Source organism: Hemitrygon akajei, chromosome 3 (genome assembly GCF_048418815.1).
Source record: "Hemitrygon akajei chromosome 3, sHemAka1.3, whole genome shotgun sequence".
NCBI lineage: Eukaryota > Metazoa > Chordata > Chondrichthyes > Myliobatiformes > Dasyatidae > Hemitrygon > Hemitrygon akajei.
In genome coordinates this window covers 110,373,928-110,395,294 of record NC_133126.1, presented here as the reverse complement: position 1 = coordinate 110,395,294, position 21,367 = coordinate 110,373,928, and positions in this window count along the sequence as shown.

The window sequence follows — 21,367 nt, the reverse complement described above, 5'->3', positions numbered from 1 at the left end:
GCCTGGGTTCTGACCTGCTCTGTGCCCTGTTTACCCTGCCTGGGTTCTGACCTGCTCTGTGCCCTGTTTACCCTGCCTGGGTTCTGATCTGCTCTGTACCCTGTTTACCCTGCCTGGGTTCTGACCTGCTCTGTACCCTGTTTACCCTGCCTGGGTTCTGATCTGCTCTGTGCCCTGTTTACCCTGCCTGGGTTCTGACCTGCTCTGTGCCCTGTTTACCCTGCCTGGGTTCTGATCTGCTCTGTACCCTGTTTACCCTGCCTGGGTTCTGACCTGCTCTGTACCCTGTTTACCCTGCCTGGGTTCTGACCTGCTCTGTACCCTGTTTACCCTGCCTGGGTTCTGATCTGCTCTGTGCCCTGTTTACCCTGCCTGGGTTCTGACCTGCTCTGTGCCCTGTTTACCCTGCCTGGGTTCTGACCTGCTCTGTACCCTGTTTACCCTGCCTGGGTTCTGACCTGCTCTGTACCCTGTTTACCCTGCCTGGGTTCTGACCTGCTCTGTACCCTGTTTACCCTGCCTGGGTTCTGACCTGCTCTGTACCCTGTTTACCCTGCCTGGGTTCTGACCTGCTCTGTATTGGTTCTGTCCAGGTTTGTCTTGTTTTCCTGCTTCTCTTGTGTGTGCTGGTCCTGCTGTTCTGTTGTATTTGCCTTGCCTGTGCTGTTGTGCTGTCTGCTTGCTTCTCCCTATTTACTGGTGTATCCTGGTTGTCCTGCTGCTCACCCTGGACCCAGCTCCCTTCTGTTCCCTTGCCTCTGTTGGGTAAGCCAGGCTGTTGCTGTCACCCCTTGGGTGGTTCTGTCCCTTCCTGTCCCTTGCCTCTGTTGGGTAAGCCAGGCTGTTGCTGTTACCCCTCGGGTGGTTCTGTTCCTTCCTGTGCCTTGCCTCTGTTGGGGAAGTCAGGCTGTCTGCTGTTGCCTGGTGGGGGGACTTGGTCCCCTTCCTACCCCTCACCTCAGATCGGTTGTGCCCTGCACCTGCCCAGGTGTCTGTGCCTTGCCCAGGCCTCTGTGTCTCTGCCTGGGAGGTGGTCTTACCAGGATGTGGCCTGCCCTGAGGACTCCTACCCTTTCCTCCCCTCGTTTCTGATGGGTTGTGCCCCACACCTGCCCAGGGATCTGCGCTTCTGCCTGTGAGGTGGCCCTGCCTGGGATCCATGTGGCCTGCCCTGAGGACTCTGACCATTTCCACCCATTGCTCCCTACGGGTTGTGCCCGCACCTGCCCAGGGTTCTGCATCTTGCCCGGGCCTCTGTTCCTGCCTGGGAGGTGGCCCTGCCCAGGAGTTATGTGCCTGCCTGAACTCTGGGATCCTCCTGCCCTGCCTGAACTCTGGAATCCTGCCTGCTCTGCCTGCCTCGTCTGCACTCTGGGATCCAGCCCTGCCTGCATTACCCTTTGCATGCCATGGCATCCCCATCCTGTCCTACCCCTAGTACTTCAGTGCCTGCGTCCTGCATTTGGGTCCAATCCTGTCCCCGTTCCTGACGTTATCATCTTGTATATCTCTATCAAGTCACCTCTCACCCTGGTAAATTTCCTCTGCACCCTCTCTAAAGCTTCAACATCCTTTGTACGATGAGGTGACCAAAACTGAACAGAATATTCCAGGTGTGCTCGGAACAGATTTTTTGGGGTTACCTTGCAGCTCTTCGATGCAATCCCCCAACTAATGATGGCCGACACACTGTATGCCTTCTTCACCTCCTCATCAACTTGTGCAGCAGCTTTGAGTGATCAATGGGCACAAACCCTATGTTCCTCCACACTGCTAAGAATCCTGCCATCAACATTATTCATCTGAGGAAATTTGTCACAGAGACTGGGAAATGGCTCTAAGGGATTATTTATATTCATTTGTGAGGATTAGTGAAGCCTAGATTAATGTCTCATCCAGCCATGACATCTGCAGAACTCCTTCGGTACTACACTGCATGGCCAAGTCCACAATGAAAGGTTTAAATTCACAGTCTTTCGGTTCAAAGGCAGGTATAAGCTGGGGGACTAAATGTCTCTTAGTGAAGTGGTGGGTATGGTGAATCTCTGCTTTAGTTCTCATTTGAGGGATCCTCAAGTGGCTGAAGTCCTGATGTAGGTTCCTGACTTACTGAACGAGCCTACAATGGGGAACCTGGTCAGACCCCTTACCAAAATCCATATATACCACTTCCTCCACTCTGTCTTCATCAACTTGTTTTCTCACTTCCTAACACCTCACTGTCCACTATGCCCCTAATCCTAATTTGCTGATCTGGTTTACCACGTTGTCATCCAAGTGGTGTAGCTGATAAACTGAAAAGAAACCATCACAGATCCCTATGGTATCCCATCAGACACAGGCCTCCAGCCAATGGAACAACCTTTTACTGACTTTTCCCACTAAGCCAAGCTGAATCCAATTTACTAATTCATCCTGAATGCCAAGACAACATCCACTGCCTGTTCTTCAAATATCTTCCTCATAACCCCCTCAAAAACTCTATAAGATTGGTTAGACATAAGCTCACATGCACAAAGCCACGTTCACTATCCATAATCAGATTCTATCTATCCAAATATTTACATACAGTATCTTCAATGGTTCCATTTAATATCAGAGAATGTATACAGTACACAACCTGAAATTCTTATTCTTCACAGACATCCATGAAATAGAAGAAAACCCCAAAGAATGAATGACAGAAAAATGTTAGAACCCCAAAGACCCCCTCCTCCTCCCCTCTTCCCACACACAAACAACAGCAAAACATCAACCTTCTCCCCACTTGTCCTAGCAGCAAGCATCAGCACCCACCACCCACCAGTCAAGCAATAGCAGAGCCCAAGATCCACAGTCCAACAAAATCTACAGTCCACAGCCCAGACACAGGCTCCCTCACTAACAAGGGAGGTTAGTGGGGAAGGGAGGAAAGGAGGGAGGGAGAGAGAGAGAGTGTGTGTGTGTGTGTGTGTGTGTGAGAGAGAGAGAGAGAGAGATGAGCTTGAAAAAGTCCATATGATTCATATCTGATCACCAGACTGTAATATGGCGACTTGTCCTCAGAACCTTTCTTGACAATAGAACAATATTTGCTATTCTCCAGTCCTCTGGCTTATCACCTGTCTATCTAGACATGTTGGAACCTCTGGGACATAGGCTCTCCTCTTGTCTAGGATCTATAGTTTAACCAGCAAATGTGCTCCAATTCCAACTCCTTTTTCTCATTAGCACTTTCCTGTCCAATTTCTCCCAGCAGTTGCTCATATAATTTCTGTATTCATTTTCTCAACTTTTTCCATTATTGCCTCTAGTGCCAAGTTTTCTTTTTATGCTTTACTCTTTATTCATCCTCTTCCATAGAGTACTATTCTTTTTGAGCATGCTTAAAATGCTGAAGGAGCACAAAAGTTCAAAGTACATTTATTTCCACCAAAGTATGTATACATTAAACAACCTTGAGATTCGTCTCCTTACAGGCAGCCACGAAACGAATAAAAAAACCAAAAAGAACCCATTAGAAAAACAGTCAAACATGCAGAGAGAAAAAAAATAATTTTGCAAACAATAAAAGTAAGCAAATAATGTTCAGAACTGACGTTTTATGAAAGGCACAAAACCAGGCGTCACTGCAGTCAGAGCAGGCCACGGTCTCAGTTCAGTGCAGAGCTGAGAACCACAGACACGAAGCCAGGCATCACTGTAGCCATCAGTTCAGTGTAGAGATGAGTATACGCCCTGGAGCTGCAAGCAGAGCCAGTTAGAACCGGCCTGTACCAACTGGTCAGGCAACATCTGTGGCAGCATTTTGTGTGTGCTGCCTTTGGATTTCCAGCATCTGCAGAATTTCTCATCTTTACAGTTCTTTCTTTGGAAATACCCTTATCAGTCTGTCCACCCTGAGGCCACCCTGGCTGATGTCGCTTTGATGCTGTGCCAAATCTAACCTTGCAGATTGAGGACAGTTTCAACCTTCTCCTGCTTTAAACATGATACTTGTGATGAGCAATCTTTCTCTGTAGGTTTTCCCACCAGTGTTAGCTTTGTTTTAGATCAAATATACCTCAGATCAGCAGAAAATACTGTAAACACTCAGCATGTGAGACAGCATCTATATTTAATACACAGAAATATTTAATCTTTCAGGTCAAAGGCCCATCATTAGAATTGGGAAAGTGCAAATAAAAAGGCAATGTTAAATTGAAGAAATGGTCAGACTGGTCCAAGCGGACAGTAACTCAAGTAACCACGCGTTACAACAGTGTGTGCAGAACAGCATCTGTGAATGCACAATACTTTGAACCTTCTGCTACAGCAGCAGAAGACCACGGACATACACTTAGTGACCATTCTATTAGATACATGAGGTATTGGCTTACTGAGGTTGAGAGGGTTTAGAGCAATTGTCTGCCCTGGTCCAGTCACATCATTGACTGTACATCCTCAGGAGGCTAAAGGAATTTGACATATCTCATTGATCCTCACCAATTTTTGTTGATGCACCATATAAAGCATCCTTTCTGGATGCATCACAGTTTGGTATAGCACATGCCTGCAAGAAGCTGCAAAGAGTTGTAACCAGCCTCCTGTCTACGGACTCTGTCTATACTTTTCACTGCATCAGTAAAGCACCCAGCATTATGAAAGACCCCACTCAACCAGAACACGTTCTCTTTTCTCTCCTCTTCCATGTAGTAGCAGAAGATACAAAAGCCTGAAAACATGTACCACCAGGCTCAAGGATGAGTTCTGCCCTGCTGTTATAAGACTATTGAATACTGCACATTGCTAGAATGATAAGTTGGACACTTGACTTCACAATCTACCTCGTAGTGATTTTGCACCTTGTTGTTTGACTGTAATGCACTTTCTCTGTAGCTGTTACATTTTGTTCTTCATTTTTATTGTTCTAAACCATACGACCATGAGACATCGGAACAGAATTAGGCCATTCAGCCCATTGAGTCTGCTCTGCCATTCCATCATGGCTGATCCCAGATCCCACTCAACCCCATACACCTGCCCTCTCACCATATCTATTAATGCCTTGTCTAATCAGGAAACTATCAATTTTCACTTTAAATATACTCACGGTCTTGGACTCCAAAGCTGTCTGTGGCAGAGCATTCCACAGATTCACTACGATCTGGCTAAAAAAATTCCTCCTTACCTCTGTTCTAAAGGGTCGTTCCTCAATTTTGAGGCTGTGCCCTCTAGTTCTGGACACTCCAACCATAGGAAACACCCTCCATCTCCACATTATCTAGTCCTTTCAACATTTGGTAGTTTTCAATGAGATTCCCCTCTCCCCATTGCATTCTTCTAAATTCCAGTGAGTACAGGCCCAAATCTGCCCAACACTGCTCTTATATTAACCCCTTCATTCCTGGAATCATCCCCGTGAAGCTCCTCTGGACTCTCTCCAATGACAACACATCCTTTCTGAGTTGACACTACTCCAGTTGTGTTCACAACTCTTCTACTTTCCTGTAGGTCAGTGGACTGTGGTATTGAATTGATCGGTGTGATCGGTATGCAAGACAAGCTTTTCACCATACCTCGGTACATGTGACAATAAAAAAACCATCTGACCAAGGTGATTAGGAACACACACAAAATGCTGGTGGAAAACAGCAGGCCAAGCAGCATCTATAGGGAGAAGCACTGTCGACATTTCGGGCTGAGACCCTTCGTCAGGACTGGTGATTAGGAATCTGGCTGTGTAATGTGTTACTTCTAGTTAGGCTATAGGACCTCCCTGCAAGTTGGAATGTACTAACTGAGAGAGTAAAACTGAGCCAAAGTTATAGATGGGTGACAAACAGGAATGGTTAGTTCTGACACAGACAGAAAGAATGAGTTATTTAAAGTTGAAGAAAATGATATTGAGCACTGCAGGCATAAAGTGAGGTGCCATTCATTAAGCTGGTGCTGGACCTTGTTGTAACAGTGCAAAAGGCCACAGACAGACAGAGAAGAGCAGGGATGGGATGGCTCTTGAAATGGCTGGCCGCCAGAAGCTTAGGGTTACCCTTGTGGACTGAGCACAAGTTCTATTTGTTTAGTATTGAATCTCCTGCTTCACTGCTGTGTCTGCCCGTATGCACTAATAATATAGGCATTAGGTCTCCAGCATTTTTAGAAACAATCTCCATTGTCTGACAGTTCCCATGCTCTCTAAAACATTTGTTATTTTTTTGCGAGGTGGGAGTTAGTTGTTAACTGTCTTGCTTATCTCCTGAACTTGTGCTACAGTGTTTGAATCAAAAAAAGCAGAAAAGTGTGTCAGGCCAAATTCCTCCTGAGTTTATTTACTTGCCAATGATCACACCTGACCTTTTTTTTCTGATTCCAACTTTGTAACATTCTAGGATCTCTGAAAGTGTTGGATTAATACGGTTATGTAATCTCCCGGTGACTGAATCCAATAGGACATTTTGAAATCTCAGAAAGTGGCTTTGCTAGTAAGTTTACTTTCTTGCATTCTGTCTGGCTTCACTTAGTGCCTGCAAACATTTTCACATTCATTTTCAAGTTCAACAAAGCTGTTTGCTCCATCCACACTACTAAAGAACTAAAGTTCTCACATGCCCTATTGTAAATGCCAACCTCTCAATATAGATGGCATCTTTCTGCTCCAAGAAGTGGTGCAAGACCTGCTTGTGTGGCTCTGTATTTCTCTTGTGTTTGATTCTGAGCTCAAATCTATTCCTTCGAGTATGGTCGTTGGGAATTTTCAGACATGTACTTCTTCTGGGTATGAGCTTAATATCAGTTTATGGTGCATTTTTTGTGGGTTGGGAGTCATTAACTGTCTTGCAGGGCTATGCCTATGTCCTTTGAGTTTCACTGATGGCTCTGACAACCCTTTTCCACTTAACTAACTGCTTTGAGGGACCTCTGCTTCTCTGAGGGTAGAAAACCTCCGTCACCCTCATTAACCAAGGCTGTGTTGGAAAATCAGAAGAGCCTTTGTAATGGCTTTCACCAAGTTATGACTTCCATTTCCAGTTCCAATCACAAAGCACTTCTTCTTTGCAAAGTGCAGAAAGAGCTTCAATCAATGCTAGACACAATCAAATAGATCGCACAACTGGGCTCCACAGATGAGCATTGTTTTAATCTAACCAGGCACTGAAATGGTGCTAATGATGCTTGATCAACTATTTTGTGTGAGCCCTGTGGTGGTTGTATGGTTAATGTTCATCTGAATCCATTCATAATAAAACCAGAAAATGCTGAAAATGCTCAAATGTTTCCAGCACTATTTAATGTAGCTCAACCAGATAATTAGCTGTGCACTGTAAATGAACGTACTTCACTCCAGGCATTGCCTGGATTAATTCTTGATTTGATTTTCCCATTGCTCGTGCATAAAATAATGGCTGGAGTCGTACAATGTTAATAATAATCACGCAGATTCATCAAAAACAATCTATAGTTGAAAGTCATGGAAGGAGTTAATAATATAGAGTTCAGTACTGAATACTGAATGAGGTTTATTAAGATTTCCCAATCCTGTTTATTGGTATCAGATCCCCACCATTTCCAATGTTTAGCTTGGGCACTCAGCAGATTTTGCCTATCAACCCATCACAACAGACACAAGCTGGTAAGAGTGGCATTTGGAATAATTCCCTCCTTAATCTTTGTTGCCCTGGAAATTATCTGAGTCGTATACCACAAAAGCTATTCCGATTCCTCTTGTGAACTAGGAGAGCAGACGAATTACTGGAGTAACCAGCTTTCCTTAAGAATGCAGTTTGAAGGTTGATCAGAAATTCCTTCAAAACTGATTAGAATTAAAATTGGTGTCTCCAGCTTGATTTTAAATGCATATTATTTAGATGAGCAAATATTTTGATGGGGTTTGATTATTGTGTGGAAGCTAGATTATTTGCATTCTTTATGCAAACTTATTTGAAAACACAAAATTATGTCCAATTTAATGCAATTTAGTCTGATTATTTAGTTATCAGAAAAAAAGCAGATAATTTGTCAACGCTATTAATTTCTTCAAATGGTCGTCATTAGTTATCAGTAGCACTGAGTCTTAAAAATCCAAAACAAAACAAAACTACCTGCAAAATTCCTTGAGTGCAAAACATTGAATGTCCTAGAATGATTTTAAATCTCTTGCTTCCTCTTATAAAGGTTTAAAACTTCTCTGATTCCATTGTTACTGCTGGAGATGGCATTTCAAATGCCTTGTGATTATTTGCAAACAGCTGCCTATTTAGTTTTGACAGGTTTTGTACTCGGTAGGTGAAAAGTGTGAGTGCTGTGGGGTGATCCACGCCCAACGAGTGAAGGGCCACTATTTTCAGTTGTCAAGTAAAACTCCATTTATGCAGTATTCCCTTGCCAATCTGGTGCAAGAGTTCTGCTCTTAGTTGACCTGTAGCACCTCGATGAGGGTCATTAAATGAGGAGTGGATTTGTAACACAGCCCAGAGTCTGTGAATCTGTAAGGATAAATTATTAACTAAACATCCATCCTGATTTTATACGTCAGCACTAAGAGTTAAGGTAAATTGTGACAAATAATGCAGTTATCAAAGTGCATCTTGGCCAGTAAAATATTTATAGATCATTTGTCCAATTGTTAAACAGCTATGGTTAGGATAGGTAGATGCCATTCCATAATCAGATCCTAGGTTTGTGGCAGGAAGATTTCCAGCAGGTTGTGAGATCCTCTTGTGAGCTTGAGTCTGTGTAGTCTAACTGTTGATTCCTCAGACTTAAGGGACAGTTTCTTATTTTTGCCTGTCATCATCTTAGCTCAGTTCTTTCCCTTTTCTTGTATGGTCCAACTTGTTTGCCATGTTGCACAACATTACAAGAAGCAGCACATTTCATAAGGTAGCTTAGTCAGATTTTTACCGCTAAGTAACTCTTCAATGGTTTATAAATTAGCAGTCTGATCCTACTGATAATAACAGAACTGGATCCGTATCGATCAGTGTGGATCCTGTTAGCCAAAGCTTGAGTCAAGATGGCAGATTTTGGGCATTCAGGACAGAGAAGCCACTCTGTCCATTTTATCTACTCTCCAGTATCGAGTGATGGAGTAAATGATGACAATATTGCACAAGGGTCAAGCAAATATCTCCCTAGAATAACCTATAGCCTTACCCAAAGTTTTCAGTTCCAATCTTCATATGAGGTGACTCAACATGTCAACTCCATTTTGAATTTTAATGTTCTCACAGCAAGCTACCATGAGCAAAAATATGATCTGCTTTAATGACAATACTGGTAGAGGACATGTCTTGGCTGAGTCACTAGGAGAACGTTCCTACTCTTTACCGAAATAGTGTAAAGGTGTTAATGATTCCCAGGGTATTTGAGCCTAAAAGCACATGACATAGGTTTAACGAGAGGAGAATAATTTAAAAGATAACTGAGGGGCAACTCTCTCACAAAGAGGGGTTGGGTATATATGGAACAAGCTGCTCGAGGAAGTGGGAGAAGCAGGTGATACTACAGCATTAAAAGATAGGTACATGGAGTGGAATGGTTTCAAGGGATGAGTCCAGTTGCACTTGATCAGCATGGATGAGTTGAGCTGAGGAGTATGTTTCTGTGCCATGTGACTCTAAGACTCTATATTGACCCATGGTCTCTGTTGTCCTTTAACAACAGACTTTACACAGCAAAGTCTCAGTAAGTCTGCTTATTGACTGGGCTATGGTGGTTTCGATAGGAAGTTTGGAAAGGATTTTAAAAGAGCTCCCTTCATCTTCTGCAATTCCTCTCAGCTGGGATCACTGGCACTATGCATGTATGGTTCAAGTTCCACATAGTGTGCCTTTAAAGCTGGATTTGAGTCTTAAGGTGCATTGTAGGACTGACATTTACAATGAGACAGGCATTTGAGCCACAAAGGGGATCCATCTGGGAAAAAGAATGACTGAAATGGAAAGGGTATGTCAACTGCACAATACTGGCATGCTAAAAAAAACATTCAATCCTCTTTTGTGAGCACAAGGGAATTGAGAGAAGGAAGATCATTTTCTGTGATCTTATTAAGAAAATGAGATTTTACAGAATCTCTGTGTTCCAACAAATAACTCCCAATGCTGTTAAGAAAGATTTTTCAAATTGATGCTTTCCTTTCCCTTCTATTTAGGAGCATCCAATGCTGTCAGGTACCTAGCATGCCCTGAATGATGAGCTATCTATCATTAACAGATGCCAAATTAAACTCCTCACTTCGCACTAAGTACAGCTCCAGAAGCATAATTTTACCATCAATCTTGCAAGATTAAGTCATTAATTTTCCACACTTAATCTTATGTACTGCATTCTCCTTTTGGCTTAAAAACACCATTTATTATCATTAGCAATGCAAACATTTTCATATTCAATTAATAATTCAAAGCAATATATTGAACTGCAGTGAAAACCAATTCACATAAATTACAGGCTTTCTAAGACTGTCAGTTCCACAGTCTTAATAAATACTTTCCTCTAAACCCTGTTGTAGCTGACTCCAAATCAGAAGCATATCTTGGGATGCAAAATCCTTGAAAAGCACCCATAAAGTGCCAGAAGGAATCAGCAAGTCAGGCAGCATCCACGGAGGGGCATAAAGAGTGTAAAATCATTGGCAGAATTTCTTACAAGCTAATTTATAACTTTCTCAAATACTTCTAACATTAGAAAATAGATCAAAAATTAGTGGGAAGTGAGAAGACTGAAATTTTTTAAAACAACAAAAGGATCTTAAAAAACCTTAAGGAGAGGAGATAAAATATGAAGTTATGCAAGCCTATAATATCAAAAATGACACCAAAGGTTTTTTTCAAATACATAAAGTATAAAAGAGAGGTGAGAGTGGATATTGGACCATTGGAAAACAATGCTGGAGAGGTAGTAATGAGAGACAAGGAAATGGTGAGCAAGCAGCTTTTTTTTGCTGGTGGGGGTAGGAGGGATCGTTGCTTGCTGCTGCTTTCACATGGGAGGGAGGGGAGCTGGAGGGACTTTGGGGTTCTAACCTTTAACTGTCGTTCATTCTTTGAGGCACTCCTCTGTTTTTGTGGATGGTTGCGAAGACAAAGCATTTCAGGATGCATATCGTATACATTTCTGACATTAAATTGGACCTTTGAACCTCTGAACTGAATAAATATTTTAAATCAGTCTTCTCTGTGAAAGACTAGTAGCATTCCAGAAATTCAAAAGTGTCAAGGGTCAGAAGTGAGTGCAGTTGCCATTATGAGGGAGAAGGTTCTTGGGAAACTGAAAGGTCTGAAGGAAGATATGTCACCTGGACCTGATAGACTATACCCCAGGGTTCTGAAAGAGGCAGCTAAAGAGATTGTAGAGTCATTAGTAATGATCTTTCAAGAGTCAATAGAGTCTGGCATGATTCCAGAGGAATGGAAAATTGTAAATGTCACTCCACTCTTTGGGAAGAGGGGGAGGCAGAAAAAAGGAGATTATAGGGTAGATAGTCCGACCTCAGTGGTTGGGAAGATGCTGGAGTCAAAATCAGCATGGTCTCCTTAAGGGAAAATCTTGCATGATATATCTGTTGGAATTCTTTGAAGAAGTAACAAACAGGATAGTCAAAGGAGAATCTGTGGATGTTGTGTACTTGGATTTTCAGAAGGTCTTTGATAAGATGCTGCACATGAGGCTGCTTAACAAGATAAGAACCTAGAATATTACAGGAAAAAATACTAGCATGGCTGATTAGCAGGAGGCAAGGTGTGGGAATAAAGGAATCCTTACAGGCTGGCTGCCAGTGACTAGTGGTGTCTACACGTGTCTGTGTTGGGACTGATTCTTTTGACTTTATTTGTCAATAATGAAATTGATGGCTTTATAGCTGAGCTTGCAGATAATATGCAGAGGATAGGTAATGAGGCAGGTAATACTGAGGAAGCAATGAGGCTATAGAGGACTTGGATGGATTAGGAGAATGGGGAAAGAGGTGGCAGATGGAATACCATGGTTGGGAAGTGTAGTAGAAGGAATAAAAGCATGGACTGCTTTCTAAATGTGGAGCACGTTTAAAAATCGGAGGTGCAAAGGGACTTGGGAGTCCTTGCACAGGATTCCCTACATGATAATTTGCAGGGTGAGTCGGTGATCAGGAAGACAAATGCGATGTTACCATTCATTTTGAGAGGACTAGAATATAAGAGCAAGGATGTGAAGCAAGATTGGGGGGGGGGGGTCTCATTAAAACCTATTGAACATTGAATGGCCTAGTGGATGCGGAGAGGATGTTTCCTATAGTGGTGAGTCTAGGACCAGGGAGCCTTGCCTCAGAATAGAGGGATGTCCATTTAGAACAGAGATGAGGAGGAATTTCTTTAGCCGGAGAGTGGTGAATCTGTGGAGTTTGTTGCCACAGGCGGTTGCACAGGCCAAGTCATTGGGTGCACTTAAGGCAGTGGATGATAGATTCATGATTAATCAGTGAAAGGTTATGGGAGAAGGCAGGAGACTGGGGTTGAGAGGAAAATGGATCAGCTATGAAGAAATGGTGGAAAAGACTCAAAGGAATGAATAGTCTAATTCTGCTCCTACGTCTTATGGTCTTATGGACTATGTGCTGAAGCAGAATAACACCATCTCATTGCTTCTCGCTTTGTTTATTTCTAATTATTCACTGCATTAATATGGATGGAATAAAGTGCCAAGTTTAATTTCATTGAACAGAACTCATATCAGAGGTTGCTTTATGTGAACATTAGCAGTGTTAAAGACATTCTATGAAATTACTCTTCATCATAATTAAGCACATAGAGTGTAACGTACTGGTCACTGACTATCTTAATTTATTAGTCATTGTCAGTAAGCACAACATTTGTTGATGAGGAAGTGTGAATGAGCTGCCACCCTGAACTGCAGAGTCCTTCTATTCACGTGCTTCCACGGTGTTACTGGGTTGTGAGTTGCAGGATTCAGATTCTGGGACAATGAAGAACTAGCAATTCAGTTCCATGTCAGAATGGCAATGTTCCCATCTCCTTCCTGCCAATGTTCTCTCTTGTTGGTGGATGGCCGAGGTCCTGGAATTGCTGCTGGTGCATCCTGTGGGAAGTAACCACAGCATGATCTGTAGATAGTGCACACTGCAACCACCTTGTGCCAGTGGTGAAGCAAATGAACATTTGGGTGATAGCTGGGGTGCCAATCAAGTGGCATTATAATGCCTGGATCTCCTTGATTCCATTCTTTTGTTAATTAAGGAAGGCTTCAACTCTACAGGGGACCATAGATGTCTGTGTAAGGAAAATTCAGTTCAGATGGTGTGATAATGGGCAAAAGTTTTGCCACTTTCAATTTACCTTCACTGGTAAAGTTAATTAAGGAGTGAAAATCCAACTCATTTTGTTTAATGTTATTGCCATAATCAATTAGTACAATAGTTTCGATTTTTGGAGGTAAGGATAGTGAGTTGAGATCTTCCATGATTTCTTCAATGGTGTGAAGGCTAGAAGGGATGAATGGCCTACCCCTTCTTCAATTTCTAAAGTTTATGCACTTATCTGCAATCGTGATTGAGGAAAATTTTACAATTTATGATCAAAACTTCGGTGTGTCTGTGATCAAGCAGGAGTATAATTAATCTACCTCTTTGAAGACAATTGCTTAGAATTCAAGATCAGATTCAGATTTGTTTATCACATGTACATCAAATCATACAGTGAAGTGTGGAGTTTGCATTAACAACCCAACACAACCTAAGGATGTGCTGGGGACAGACCTCAAGTGTTCTTGCACACTCCAGTGGCAACATGGCATGCTCACATACCCACTTGACAGAACCACACAGAACACAACAAGCAACAAAACAACAACAGCAAAACAAGCCCCTTTCTCCTCTTCCACTCACTCACACACTCACCCACTGTTTGCTCACCACCAACTTCTAAATTCCCAATCGAATAGTAATAGCCACAAGTATTCTCACCAAAAGAGCTTATACAGTCGGCCCTCCTTATCCGAAAGTTCCGCATGCACAAATTCCACCAACAGCGGATCGAGAAAACCCGGAAATGCTCTTCCAGCACTTGCTGCTCGAGCAGTGTTCGCCTCATGTGAACATTAGCTACTTCGTTCCTGTGAAAAAATGGCTCCTAAATAGCAATTAGCTGCATTCCCAAAGGAGCAGCAATTCTGCAATTCTGAAGTCTCAACGTTCAACGCTTGAACATCCTCATCCCTCACCCTCCATAGTTCCTGACTTTAGTATTATTGAACCTCCTCCAAAGCGTCCTTATTCCCTAAACCTAAACCCTAAATGAGACCTGGGTGTCATTGTACACCAGTCATTGAAAGTGGGCATGCAAGTACAGCAGGCGGTGAAAAAGGCGAATGGTATGTTGGCATTCATAGCAAGAGGATTCGAGTACAGGAGCAGGGAGGTTCTACTGCAGTTGTACAAGGCCTTGGTGAGACCGCACCTAGAGTATTGTGTGCAGTTTTGGTCCCCTAATCTGAGGAAAGACATTCTTGCCATAGGAGTACAAAGAAGGTTCACCAGATTGATTCCTGGGATGGCAGGACTTTCATATGAAGAAAGACAGGATCGACTAGGGTTATACTCGCTGGAATTTAGAAGATTGAGGGGGGATATTATTGAAACGTATAAAATTCTAAAGGGATTGGACAGGCTATATGCAGGAAGATTGTTCCCAATGATGGGGAAGTCCAGAATGAGGGGTCACAGTTTAAGGATAAAGGGGAAGCCTTTTAGGACCAAGATGAGGAAAAACTTCTTCAAACAGAGAGTGGTGAATCTGTGGAATTCTCTGCCACAGGAAACAGTTGAGGCCAGTTCATTGGCTATATTTCAGAGGGAGTTAGATATGGCTCTTGTGGCTAAAGGGATCGGGGGGTATGGAGAGAAAGCAGGTACAGGGTTCTGAGTTGGATGATCAGCCATGATCATACTGAATGGCGGTGCAGGCTCAAAGGGCCGAATGGCCTACTCCTGCACCTATTTTCTATGTTTCTATGTAAACTAGACAATGTAACAACTACTATACAGATTGTACAAGTTTTACTCGTTTGATTATTTTTCACCTCACTTCTCGTTCATTCGCTGCTTGTGTTGTGAGTGAGAGGAACATGTACAGTTTTTTTTTCTTGTCAATATTACCTAAACATTACAGTATAACAACTATTTACATAGCATTTACATTTTATTAGGTATTATAAGTAATCTAGAGATGATTTAAAGTAAACAGGAGGATGTGCGTAGGTTATATGCAAATACTACGCCATTTCATATAAGGAACTTGAGCATCCATGTTTTTTTGGTATTGGCGGGAGGCCCTGGAACCAATCCCTCGCGGATAAGGAGGGCCGACTGTACTGTAATTACCTAATTCTCCACAATGAGTTTAGCTGCCAATACCTACTATTCAAGTGGTAGGGCCCCACTCCTTGCCAAAAAGAAGATACCCCCAGTTAACAAAGTAATTTAAAACATAATTCATATATTTCCAATGCAACACACTTAAATCCACACAATGTTCTTAAAGTGCATTTAAAATTTACAGAGGATTTCTTTCTCAAACATTTTCCAATTACAAGCCGTATCTAAATCACAAACCATTTCCAAAGCACAAAGTACAAAGCATTTCTCAAAATGAAGGAACAAGGATTTCCAAAATACAGGTACAATCTCTATAAGCTAAAAAGGCATTCCAAACAAACAAACTGTCAGTCACAGAACCCAAAGAATGGATGGAATGGATTCTAGTTCTTCTATGTTTGTTGTTGTCCCATACCCTTTTCCTAATAAGACTAAACTGCGCTTTAAATTTTATGGCCTTTCCAGCCACTTGGGTGACTTCACATGCATGTAATATTTCCTTAGATATTCTTTTATCACAAACAGTCTAAAAGCATTTATTGGAGATATACTGTAGATATTAGCTAGCTACCATTAATACTGTAAAGCTAACTTCTGAGTACGTAAAACTTTTCCAACTATAAACACATCAGTTATTGATATGCTAAATGATATTATCCATTAGGTTCTGCAAGCTACCTTGAACTAAGTAACTTAAGAGTCAGCTTGTCTCTTTGAAATGGCCCAAATTAAACAACCTATTGTCTTATATTCTACTCTCAATCAATGATAAAGAAGGATCAATGACACATTACAGACAGAGCATCTTCAAACTACAGAGCCTGTTTGTAAAGCTATTTGATAAAGAGTGCTTTTTTTTAACTTCAAGATGCTTTCCATTTACATTTATGATCAGAAGTAAAACAAAGCAATATAGTTGAAAGTTTACTTATAACTGTTTATGACCTTTCAAATTGCAGTTGCTATGTAGAAAGAAAGTTTAGCAAAATGAGATAGAAGCACATATCTATCACACCACACACCAACTCATGCACATAGACAGTCCTTAAACCCTAGGACAGGATTCAGGGCCTCCAGTAGACTTTCAGACTTGTAGACCCAGGGCATCATCCATCGGGCATCAACTTCTGAAGCTCAGATCAGCCTTCAGGCTTTGATATTTGGTATTGACCCAAGACTCTGCGATGATGGGACCCTGAACTCCAGGCCTCAAACTCTGGATTCATAGACTCACATACCTAGGGAATCACCACCCTTTGTGCCTCCTGCTTGCATCGACATCCGGTCCCAGGACCCACTGACCAAGGGGGACTTGCTGACCATTGGGCCTTACAGTACTTTCCAGATGAACATCCACAGAGGTTCTTTGTTACGCGTCCATATTGTCGGCCTTTGACTATGGAGCAGAGGCCTAGATTCCTGATGTCCTTCTTCTGATGTCGCTTGTTTTTGAGTGTAGAGCATGGAGCAGATGCCTAGACTGAGATGTTCTTCATCAGCCATCTATGTTGCTAGCCTTCAAACATGGAGCACTGAATGGAGGCCTAGACTCCGGCCTGATCTCAAACTCCTCCTCATCCCTGTCCCTGAACCATAATCTGACCTCTAACAACCTCACATTCCTGTCCTCAAACTCTAACCTGACCCAGAACTCCCACTTTATCCCCAATACTATCCCTATGAACTTAAGGAATGACTAAGTCTGAGCCATGGCCTTGACTGAGATTGCAGATTGGTGCCATCTTGACAGGAATAAAGATAAAGACAGGAAATGTAATGTGAAAGTATTTGGATATACTTGGGTTAATAAAGGAAGTCAGCACAGATTTACTGAGGGCAGAAGGCTGGACATTTTGCTGAGGTAATCCTTGTGCAGGGGCTGAAGATGGTGATATGAATGATGTGTATATGGTCTTTTAAAGCCACTTGATAAAATGCCACATGATATGTTTGTCAAGAAACTAGAATTATATCGAAGAACTGAGGCAGTGGCTATAGCAAAATGTATATAGAATTGTCCACAGATCGCAAACAGAGGCCATGAAATCCACTCACAGAGCAGTTTTCTTTCCAGTGTTATGTAAAAGAGAACCATCTACTGGTGAGAACCATCTACCCAATGCACTTGCCAGATTTGATGAGGCTTTTTTCTGGTGATGAGTCTCACTTGCAGCTCTGAAGGAATTTTGGGAGAAAAATGTGACAGGACAATGGGAAATAAATGGGGAACAGGAAGAATAGGATTACCCTTGCTCCTCATTGAGACAAGTGACTATCTCCCACAATGTAACAATTGCGTTGTTACCTCATTTTAACCCTTGAATTGCCAACCTCCTCATCAACCTGTTTCCTCAAGATTGATGATATTGTGGCAGGCTAACTTAAAACCTTTTCAATTTTACCATGGTGCTTTGTTATATTCTACTTGGAGAAAAGACAGGGTTTGGTCTAACATCTAGTTGCACTTCTAACAGTATCATATTACAAGTCCTCAGAGTGCAGTTTGAGGCCACAACCATCCGCGTTAAACTGATCGGCTCCTAATGGAGCTGTGGTAATTTGGAATGTTTTGATAAGGAAGAATACAATTAGAAGATTGAAAAAACATTTGGACAGGTACATGGACAAAAATGGTTTGGAGATACGTGGGCCATGTACAATCAACTGGGACCATCTCAGGTCAGTATTGGTGAGCTGGGCTGAAGGACTTGTTTCTGTACTGCCTAACTATGCGTCTGTGACATATTGAAAAATACATGCTAAGATTCAGGAGTTCAGGATTAGCAAACTGCAAGTATCTAATGACTGAGTTTTTTGAGAGATTAAGGGAATTATAAGCCCGTCTGCAAAATAAAAAAACCCATGAAATAAAAGGGACAGAAGTGTTGATACACTCTTGGTTTGGTGACAGCCAGTTATGTTGATTGTGTGCTGTGGCTGGGTAAGCAGTCCTCACTTCTGCCTTTTGCTGATCCTCTTCCCTGCCATTGTTCAACTTAACACACTCAACTCAATACAGTCAACTCAACACACTCACTCAATATAGTCAACTCAACACACTCACTCAATACAGTCAACTCAACACACCCAACTCAATACAGTCAACTCAACACACTCACTCAATACAGTCAACTCAACACACTCACTCAATACAGTCAACTCAACACACTCAACTCAATACAGTCAACTCAACATACACTCAATACAGTCAACTCAACACACTCAACTCAATACAGTCAACTCAACACACTCAATACAGTCAACTCAACACACTCAATTCAATACAGTCAACTCAACACACTCACTCAATACAGTCAACTCAACACACTCAAAATACAGTCAACTCAACACAACACACTCAACTCAACACACTCACTCAATACACTCAACTCAATGCACTCAACTCAATACACTCAACTCAACACATGATGTTATAACGTGAAGAAAATAATCTTCCAACTTTCCATGGAAGACTCACTGTGTATTTTATAAATACACACTGTACAGCTCCAGTGATTTATAAAAAATTCATGGAGTTCAGTCAATCCCTCTATTCTATTTTTCCTTGAGTTATTGTTTAATACCCAGGTTCTGATGTTGTCTTGTGAAATCAAGAAACTTGCTTGAGGAAATATGAAACAGGACAATAACTACTCACACTTTATTTTGGCAGCTTATTAAAAAAATTCTTAATTTTAATGCAATTAATTATTAAGCTTTCTTAAAAGTAGAAGAATTGTAAATCCACCTCACAGTCTCAGTCTCCCAGAGCGTATGTTGATGGCCTATAATTTCTCAGTTTCAGCTTTCTGGGGTTCTTTGATTCGTACTTTGAATGGAAGATTGTTTTACTCTGCTTGCTCTTGTATTTCTCTTACCTGAAGATTATTTAATGAACACTCCCCTTCCAAGACATTCATCCATTTCACAGCATTGTTCTCCATGAGGAAATAGCTGGGCATTCCTCTCCGAGCAACACACACAAAATGCAGGAACTCAGCAGGCCAGGCAGCATCCATGCAAAAAGTACAGTCCATGTTTCAGTCCTCTCACACTCCACCTCCTTGTCTGCCCATCAGCTCTCTCTGGTGCTCCTCCCGCTTTATCTTTTTTCCATGGCCTTCTGTCTCTTTCACCAATCAACTTCCCAGCTCTTTACTTCATCCCTCCCCCTCTAGGTTTCACCCATCACCTAGTGGTTCTCTCTCCCCTCCCCACCCCACCTTTAAATTTACTCTTTTTAATCCTGTCCTGCTGAAGGGCTTTGGCCTGGAACATTGACTGTAATTTTTTTCTGTAGATGTTGCCTGGCCTGCTGAGTTCCTCCAGCATTTTGTGTGTGTTGCTCGGGTTTCCAGCATCTTGTTTGATTATTCTTTGTCCTTTCCTTCTGCCACTAATCCAGTGTTTGCTCAGAGGAACTGGTTTAATAGAGATAGTGTCAAATCAATAAAGTCCATGCTAACTGGAGTGACTGGACCCAGGAAGCTAAACCTAATTCCACATTTGTATGGCTAGAAATTCATAGAAACATAGAAAACCTACAGCACAATACAGGCCCTTCAGCCCACAATGCTGTGCCGAACATGTACTTACTTTAGAAATTACCTAAGGTTACCCATAGCCCTCTATTTTTCTAAGTTCCATGTAGCTATCCAAGAATCTCTTAAAAGGCCCTGTTGTATCCACCTCCACCACCATCGCTGGCAGCCCATTCCACACACACACCACTCTCTGTATAAAAAACTTACTGCTGACACCTCTCGTGTTAGTCATTGTCCTCTCATGCTAGCCATTCACTACGGTCTACAGCAAAACCAGCATCAGAGTTATTATCACTGACTCATATGACAGTGCAAAGACAGAAAAATAACATAAAATACAATATTAAATAAATAACAGAAAAATAATTAGAAGGAAGTGATTAAGTACTGGCTGATGGTGCTACAGAGCGATTTCTTTAAGCTCATCTGCGAAAACAACTGAATTTCTACCTTTAATGTTTCCTTTTTTCCTTTTCTGGGTGGGTGGGGTTCTGTCAAAGTCCCTGACAACCAAACTCAAATTTCGTTCTTTACGGCAATGGTTCCTGCTCCCAGGGTTCACCCACTGGCAATTTTTCGATATCCCAGTAAACAAGCGCGCTCTGGGGACGAGCCAATTCTATGGCGGTGCTGCTGTCTGAAGTGTTATGGCAGAAAATGGAATATTGTGAACTGTGGGTCAGCTTTCGGAGGTCTCTGTACTCTGAGTCGTTATCTCTCACACTCTCTTTGGAGGGGGAGAGTTTGCTGCCGAATCTCGAATCGGAGAAAAAAGTGACATGGCAGATTTTAACATCATAAATCAGCAAGTGTTTTTTTCATCTTGCTACTCTCCCCTCTAGCTGTGTGACACATCTCTGCCCATTAATTAGGTAGAGAGATAGAGCCTGTGGCATGTCGAATTGTCAGGTGAACAATTAGTTTATATTGTACTGCAGATCATGGTCTTTCCTATTACAGGCTCGGTGACTGGAGGGTGCTGGTGGTTTTGCTGAGGAAAGCGGAGGGGGAGTGTCAGTGTTTTGCTGTTGCTTGTGTGTGGGAGGGGGAGAAAGGGGGTTTTGGGGATCTAATGATCTAATTTACTGTCACTCTGTGGTACGCTTTCTGTTTTTGTGGATGTCTGTGAAGAACAAGAATTTCAGGTTGTATATGTATACATTCCTCTGATACTAAATGGGACTATTGAACTACTAATTATGGGTTAAAGGAACACTCAGAAATATAATGGTGGAGGGCAACAAGCTGTTCCCAAATTGTTAAGTGTAGGTCTTCGGGGTCCTGTTCCTCTTCTCTGATGGTAGTGATGAGAAGACGGGTTGACTTGGATGGTGAGGGTCCTCAATGATGGATACTGCCTTCCTGACAATGTCCTTGCTGCTGGGTTGGGCTGTACCTGTGATGGTGTTGCTGTGTGTCTGTAAACCTCTACAGGCTCATGTCATACTGTACTGGAGCCTCCACACCAGACAGCAACACCAGCAGCAACGGCATAAGA